The 7,786-nt window shown below is 54.8% G+C and overlaps 1 long non-coding RNA gene across 1 annotated transcript; it reads right to left on the bottom strand.

Annotated features, from left to right (window-relative positions):
• Positions 1-5,287: 5,287 nt before the first annotated feature.
• Positions 5,288-7,496, bottom strand: LOC122474755. Its single transcript, XR_006295005.1, has 3 exons — positions 7,188-7,496; positions 6,449-6,552; positions 5,288-5,393 (listed from the first exon to the last, which is right to left on the bottom strand). It is a non-coding gene; the product is annotated as an uncharacterized LOC122474755 (long non-coding RNA).
• Between the last annotated feature and the right edge of the window lie 290 nt (positions 7,497-7,786).

The raw sequence follows: 7,786 nt of genomic DNA, 5'->3' as shown, positions 1-7,786 counted from the left end.
GAGGTTTCTCTCCTGCTTTTAAAAGTTTCAGCTGCGGAGCTGGCCCCTCCCCACATAGGGAAAGGGGGGCTCAACCCTGGCCCAGCCCCCCACTTCCTGGGGAATAAGGGAACCTGACTCTTCTTACATGGCGGTGACAACACACCCGCTCAACCTTCTTGCCTTTTGGGGGCATTTGGAAAGGAGGACTCCCTCTGTCTCCTAATAAAAATAGTAACAAGCAAGCTAATAGAGCTAGATTAAAAGATTGTGGGGAAATCTCTTGCTTTTGTTCTCTCTCCGGTTAAAACTTTGATCTCTTGGAATGGGCAGGGCCCCGAGTCCCCCCTGGCGACAGTTTATCAAGCCATCTTTTCCGCCTGCTGCCTCCCTCCCCTCCCCTCCTTTCCCCTCCTCCCCTCCTTCCCCCCCTCCCCTTTTCTCCCTTCCCCTCCTCTCCTCTCCCGTCTCCCCTCTCCCCTCCTCCCCTCTTCCCCTCCTTTTCCCTCCCCCCCCCTTCTCGTCCCCAGGCTCTCCATCCTCCGTTTCGTCCTCCCTTCCTTCCCCCTCACTCCTCCACTCCTCCACAAATTGAACACCTGTCTGTGCCAGAGGCCACATGAAGTCCCTAGATGCTGCGCTGAGCACGGTAAAGTCGGCTCCAAAGGGCTCACAGAGAACGGGCCGTGTGTGTTGGCGGGGGATGGGGGTGGGGGTGCTCCCAGCAAAGGAAAGAGCACTGTGAAGGTCTGGAGGTGAGAGGGGACGGAAAGGATTAGGGGGCAGTCGAGAGAGTGGGACTCTCACCTGGTTCCAGGCCCCGATAATCACCCACAGTATTTGGCCACACGAAGCACTCCGGGGGTGGGCAAAGCTCCAGCGGGCCCAAGAGTTTCCCGGAACTGGAACCAGAGAAAGATCTCAGGCTCCTACCTGCCATCTGGGAAGTGGCCACAAGGTGGCAGCAGAGGACCAGTGGGGGGGTCCTGCGTTCAGGCCCGCGGTCAGCAGAGGCAAGGGCCCTGGTGATCAAGCCGCGTTGCACCTGTGCCCGGCCCTGGGGCAATGCAGTCCCGCCTCCAGCAGGAAGAGGCGGTCTGAGTCAGGGTGTGAGAAGGGCGTGTGCGCACGCACACACGCATATATGTATGGACGTCTGTATGTACATCGTGTATGTGTGCACATGTGTGGACGTGGGTATATGTACTGTATGCACACGTGTATGCATCTATACACATGCATGTATATATGTGCATGGGTGCGTGTGGGGGTGTCTATATGAGTTCGTGCGTATATGTAGGCGTGTGTGTGTCTATGTGTGCACGTACACGCGTACCCACACAGGATCATGCACGTGTGCCTATGTTTTAGCAAAGAACTCTGCTCAGTTTAGCAAGAATCCCCCTACCCTTGATATCTACTAAGTTCTTGGCCTGCCTTTAGCAAGGATCCTGTGAGGCCAGTTTAGCAGGCACTTCCCTACCCTTTCTCCTCTTAGTCATTTCATCCTCTGAACCCCTCCCCCTGCTCCTTGCTGTAAATCCCCTGCTGTCTTTGCTGTATTCAGAGTTCAACTCAGTCTCTCTCCCCTATTAACAATAGTCTTAAATAAACCCTTTACTATTTTAGCAAGTGTCCGAAAAACTGTTCTTTAACAAAGCAAGAGTGCACAGTGGAATGAGTGAGGGGATACTGGAGGAAGGGAAGTGGCAGGTGGAGGGGGGCAGACTATGTGATTCCAAAACTCACCTTTAGCTTCGGCCTCCCGAGTCTCCCTCTCTGTCCCCTGGCTGTCCCTGCCTCTCTCACCTGGATTCCTGCAACAGCACCCATCTCAGCTCCCTCTTTCAGGTCTCACAGCCCCCCCATCCCACCCCCCACCGCTCCACTCTGCAGCCAGAGGCTCTGCCAAAGCCCTGACCTGACCATGTCCTTCCCCTGAAAGGCCCCCAGGCAGCCCAGCTCCTCAGCCTGGCTGGCCAGCCCTGAACCTCGGAAACCTTTACTTTTCCGCCCTCCAGTAGCAGCCCAGCCCGTTCCCTCTGCTTCTGCCCCTCCCACAGAATTGTGCATCTGAATCCCACTCATTTCTCTAAACCCAGCCCACCCCTCACCTCCTCTTAGAAGCCCTCCCTGACTGTCTGCACCCCGAGTCCCTCATCTCCCAGCTTAGCAGGGCTGGTTCCCTTCCATGGGTGGACCCCTCAGGTTCCCTGAGGGCAGGAGCCATGGGAAGTGCCCTCTCCTCCTCAGTCTCGCCAAGCTGTGGGACGGGATGCTACTCCACCATCTTGGATGGTTTGGAGACAGACTGGGTTGGGAAGGTTTGGGACTGAACAGGATGGATGGGCTCTTCTGATCCTTCTTGGCTAGGGAGAGAGAGGAGGTGGCCCTGGATTTGTGGCCACCATCACTGAAACCTTGGATGTCAAAACCCCTAGGGTTCGTGTGGCACGGTGAGAGGAAGACAGGTTCTGGAGCCAAACCACCTGGGGTCAAGTCCTGGCTCCACCCTTTTGCAGCTAAGTGACCTTGGGCAAGTTAGCTAGCCTCTTGATGTTCTGTTTCCCCATCTGCAAAGTGGGATAACAATAGTTTGTTGTCAGGATAAAACAAGTGAACACACATGAAAGGAACACTGAGTTGAGCACCTGGCACGGAGCTGGGGCTCATACAGCTCTTAGCTGTGATCTTGACAACTGGACTCAAATCTAGCGGCATCTGTGTGACCTTGGACAAGTCATTTACCATCTGGGCCATCAACGTCCTGGCCACACACACATACACGTTCTGTGTGTCCATGCATTCACTGTCTTCCTCCTCCTGGCAGACCCGAACGACCCCTCTACTGGGGCAGAAAGTTCACTAGTGAAGCACCAGCTCCGAGCAAAGTGCTTGGCAAATAATAGGGACTCGATAAATATTTTCCAAATAGATGAACAGAGGTGGGCTTTCTTCACTGAAAAAGCGGCAATAATAACCGCTGTCTCACAGGGCTGCTGTCGGCAACGAACAAGGCAACACGGAAAGCGCCTACACGGTTTCCTCCTTGGAGCAGGAGAGCCCGGGACTGTTATCTTCGAAGTGGACACCAGGGGGCAGCATAGGACCAAGTCACGCAGGCCACACCTGTGTCTTGCAGGGGAACGGGAAGAGGGACTTCTGGGAGAAGGTGGGGGGTGGGGCTGGGCGCCTTTCAACTCCACCCTCCAAGCCCAGGCTGTCAGGGGGCCCTTCCCAGGTCTGTTCACACGCATCACTCATTCCTTCACAGAAAGGTGGACAGATTGTTGCTTTCACGTTGCTCACAGCCTAAAGAAGAGACAGTCTCTGAACAAGCAGTAATTAATGCAATGACTTTAAGTAATTAAAGCAAATAGATGTGTTCTCTGAAGGCGGCCTGCAGGATGCTTTGAACACAATGACGCTGTGTTTCAGGCCGAGATGTGATGGTGAATCAAGAGGTATGTAGGTGAAGAGGGAAGATGGTGAGCACCGCTTTTAGGCAGGGATAACCTGTGCAAAGGCCCTGAGGCAGGAAAAAGCAGAACTCTTTAAGCGTTGGCCCCGAGAAAGGAAGAGAGTCCCTGAAGTTGCACAGTGAGAAGCAGAGCCAGGGCTGGAGCCCAGGTTTTCTGACCTCCAGTCCAAGACTCCTGGTTTCATTTCCAGCAAGCATCGTCTCTGATGTAGCAGCAGTAGCAGCAGCTGTGCTGGAAGCAAAGGAATTTTGGCCCCGATGCTGTTTGACCCAACTCCCCAAGTATCTGAGCTGATAAGAGATTTTTAATTCTGATGTCTAGACTAAGACAACGACTGATAAGAGCCTCTATTTGGGGCAAGGGGAGGCCCTCTCTGGGATCACGTGTCAGGGGCCCTCGGCCAGGGCAAGGGGACTACTGGGGGCTGGCAGAGCTGAGCTCAGAGGCTCCTGGCAGGGTGAGGGCATCAGCTGGGAGTCAGAGACGTTTGGGAAGTGACCGTTAAGACTGGCCTTCCTCTAGACGAGCATTCCAGGGAGCCTCGGCCCAGGACAGGGCAGCCCTGCGGTATAGATAAGGTTGTACTGGAAACAAAACAGTCTCTAAATCCAAGAGGCTTAAAGCCACAAACATGTACTTCTCACTCATACAGAGTAACCCCCCCCCCCACCTGCCCCGGGGGCAAACAGGACCTCCTCTTGGCTCAGCGGGGGCCCCTGCGTGTCAGCCTGGGAAGAGAGCTAGGGAAGCAGAACATCTGTCGTTAAATGCCTCCACCTGGTGGCCACAGCAAGGCACGTGGCAATGCCCAGCCCTGAAGCGGGGGTTCCGGGCGACTGTCCCACGTGCCAGAAGAGGAGACCAAGGACAAACAGTGCCGATGTCCGGCTGCCGGCAGTGAGATGGACAGACAGAGACGCCGGGGAAGCCACAGTCGGGGCCAGCCCTCGCTCCAGCGAGCATTCCCGAAGCCTGGGGCTGGGGCCAGACAACCTGCCGTGAGCAGTCATGTCATTTATCAAGCACTGACTGTCAGCCCAGTGCTCCAGGAGCGTTATATTTAATCCCCACGACAACACTGTAGGTAGGTACTAATATGCTCTCTCGTGTTACAAGTGAGGAAACGGACGCACAGAAGGATTTTTTTTTTTTTTTAAGCAACTTGGCCAAGTATGTAGATACCAGAGTGAAACGTCACATGCGGGCATCTAACCTTCAAAAAGAAGGATTCGAAAAGAGAGGCAGGGGGTATTTTATAGGAAACCGTTTCCATAATAAGTGAGACGCTGCAGAGAAGATGGGTGGAGAGGATATTTAAGACACGTATCTGTCACAGGAGAGAAGTCTTAAGTCTTGTCTGTAGTTCTCTCCAAGAGATTTCAGTCAGGATTTATGGCTTTTCGGTGCCTGTTTTGTTCTTTTCCAACAATTCCCGCGTTCTTATCTGGAGACGTGTCTAAACCCATTGAATGGTTGAGATGACCAACTGTGAACATCTCGCCACGGCCTCTCCACCTGTGTGTGCGTGGCCGGCTGGCTCTGGATGTCCCCCCCCCACACACACACACGCACACGCACACACACTTCACTTTTGCCAAACCATCCAAAAGGAAGGCGGGCATTCATGATAGCCCATCCCCGAACACCGCAGGGTGTGTGTCCCCAGAGCAGGACATTCCCCTCCACAATCCCACACCAGCTCCACATCGGAGATAACCAGCATTAACTGGGCAACATCACCTAACACGAACAACACGAACACCTAACACCTAACTTCACGTTTCCCTGGTGGCCTCCCAAACGTTCTTTGTGGCTTCTATTTTTTCCCAGTCCAGGATCCGATCAAACATGGCATATGGCATCAGGCTGTGATGTCTCCCCTACTTTGTTCCTCATGGTCCTAGATCCTTTGGAGAACCCAGGCCAGATGTCCTGCGGAAGGTGCCACGAGATTCCCGTGTTAGCCTCAGGCCAAACATCTCTGGCAAGGGTGGTATCTCACCATGGCCAAGGTCCAGCCTGATGGCCCGTGAGGGTGGGGACTGCCAGGTCTCCCAGCACCAAAGCACACTCCCCTCTGTAGTTAACAAGTAATCTTTTGGGGGGGGGGACACTTCAAGACTGAGGGTATCCTGCCACCCGATTCTTCTTACCCTGTGGTCCTAGCACGCATTGATGATTCTTGCCTGCGTCACTGATCACACTGGAGGCTACAGTATACAGTATGTTAGCCTCTTGTTATAGTCTTGTAACAAATCTTATAATTGTTCAGAGAAGACCTGGCTTCTTTGGGATGCAGCACCGCCTAAGCCTGCCCTCAGGCTCTGTGCTTTTCAGGTCACACCGCAGGCAGGTGCAAGGAGGGTGGGCAGGCACCAGCCCCGGCTCAGTCACTGAATGGCTGCGGGGCCCAAGGGTGGCCTTGAACCAGCAGCACTGACTTGCCCCGGGGAAAGTACTGGAAATGCAGGTTTGCGGTCAGAACCTGCATCCAGCAAGGTCCCAGGGGATCTGTGTGCCTGGGACTGTCTGAGGAATGACCTGGGGAACACCCCGAGCTTCTCTGAGCCCCAGCCTTCCCAGGTGAGACCAGGGTCAGACAGACTCATTGCTGAGGTCTGGCTTTTTCCGAAAAGCGGATTCTGATACCTGCCTGCGCCAGAAGGCGATGATGGTGATGACAGCAACTATCATTTCTAAGGAAGGGAAATGAGCTCGGACATTTAGCCAAGACCTCTCAATGGCACGTCGGTAATGAACAAGAAGAGTGGCGTTGACAAAGGAGGGCCCTGGAGGGGTGTGTGTTAATCAGAAATTTGATTTTGTTGGGTTGACTGTGCGGTCCCGGGGCCACACAAACTTTCTCCCTGAAGGTCCCCCTCCTAAAGAAAGAAAATGGGACAGGCACCAGCGGGGAGGTGGGGGGGGGGGGAATGGCAGTGGGGGAGGGGAGGGAGCAGGGCAGAGCCCGGTGGGGCAAAGCCTACCATTGTCTTGAAGGGTCTTCAGCCTCAGGTTTTAGCTTCCGTCTGTACACCACGTCCTCCTTCTGCTTCATGACGTATCCATGGTTGCTTCGATATGTTAAAAACTGTTTTGGGGGCGCCTGGGTGGCGCAGTCGGTTAAGCGTCCGACTTCAGCCAGGTCACGATCTCGCAGTCCGTGAGTTCGAGCCCCGCGTCGGGCTCTGGGCTGATGGCTCGGAGCCTGGAGCCTGTTTCCGATTCTGTGTCTCCCTCTCTCTCTGCCCCTTCCCCGTTCATGCTCTGTCTCTCTCTGTCCCAAAATAAATAAACGTTGAAAAAAAAATTTTTTTAAATAAATAAATAAATAAAAACTGTTTTGAATTGCCAACAGAAGGGAATAAGCTTCCTGCCCTATCGGCCCCATGTCCCTTGTCCCATGGCGCAGCCCCAGGACCCAGTGGTCTGTGAAGTTGGTGAAGCAGGCTTCCTAAGGTCACGGGTACACCTGCCTGAGGACCCGCCCACAGCCTCCGAAGGGGCTCAGATTTGTCCAGAGTCACACCTGGAGATGATTTCTCTCTGCACAATCCTCACCTGTGCCGAGTGCTTGCGTGTGCAAAGGTCTCACCTCCAACCACCCCTCCCATCAGGTTTTATCCCAGCCCCATGGGCCCTGCTGGTCAGGGGTTATGAACGTCCCCCATTCTACAGATGAGAAAACAAAGGCCAGGAGAAGCAAAACAACCCATCCCAGATTACCTAGCAAGTTACTGGCAGAGTCAGCGTTGCACAGACTCAGGTGTTCTCATTTCCAGACCAACGAGTCTTCTGCTAGCCCATCCTACCAGTCTCGTCCCTTCCCCCGCGAGGTCCTGCCAAAGGGCTCCCAGGTTCCTCTCGTGCTGCCAGGGGCAGGGAGAGGCCGGCTCCCCCAGCCTCGGGGGAGGGGGCTCTCCGGCAGTGGGAGCCCGGTGAGGGGGCTGCTGGAGACTCGTCAGCTCTCGGAGCAAGGCAGCGGCAGACGGGCCCCTTTCCGGGAGAGGCCTTGACAAGGAGTCAGGTGGAGGGTGCTTTCTCACAACCCTAGCTAACCTGCCCCAGGAAGCAGTCCAAGCAGAGGCCAGCTGACCTCACTCTCCAACAGGGGTGCTGACGAGGGTAGAAGGCCAAGAACCGTGTTGAACCTCTGAAGCCGCTTTTATTAGGAAGGTGGAGCAACCCTCAGTGCTTTGACCCTTCCCGTCATTTTCAGCTCCCCCATGAGGGCTGGTGGAGGACCTCAGAGCTGAAGGCCATCCCTACTGTCCCCGTGTGATCTGGCAGGGAGAGCAGTGGTCTCCTGGAGAGCAGATGACCAC

This window comes from Prionailurus bengalensis, chromosome D4, assembly GCF_016509475.1.
Source record: "Prionailurus bengalensis isolate Pbe53 chromosome D4, Fcat_Pben_1.1_paternal_pri, whole genome shotgun sequence".
Lineage (NCBI taxonomy): Eukaryota > Metazoa > Chordata > Mammalia > Carnivora > Felidae > Prionailurus > Prionailurus bengalensis.
Note: the sequence above shows the minus strand (reverse complement) of the source record. Positions and strands in the feature narration are given on the sequence as shown.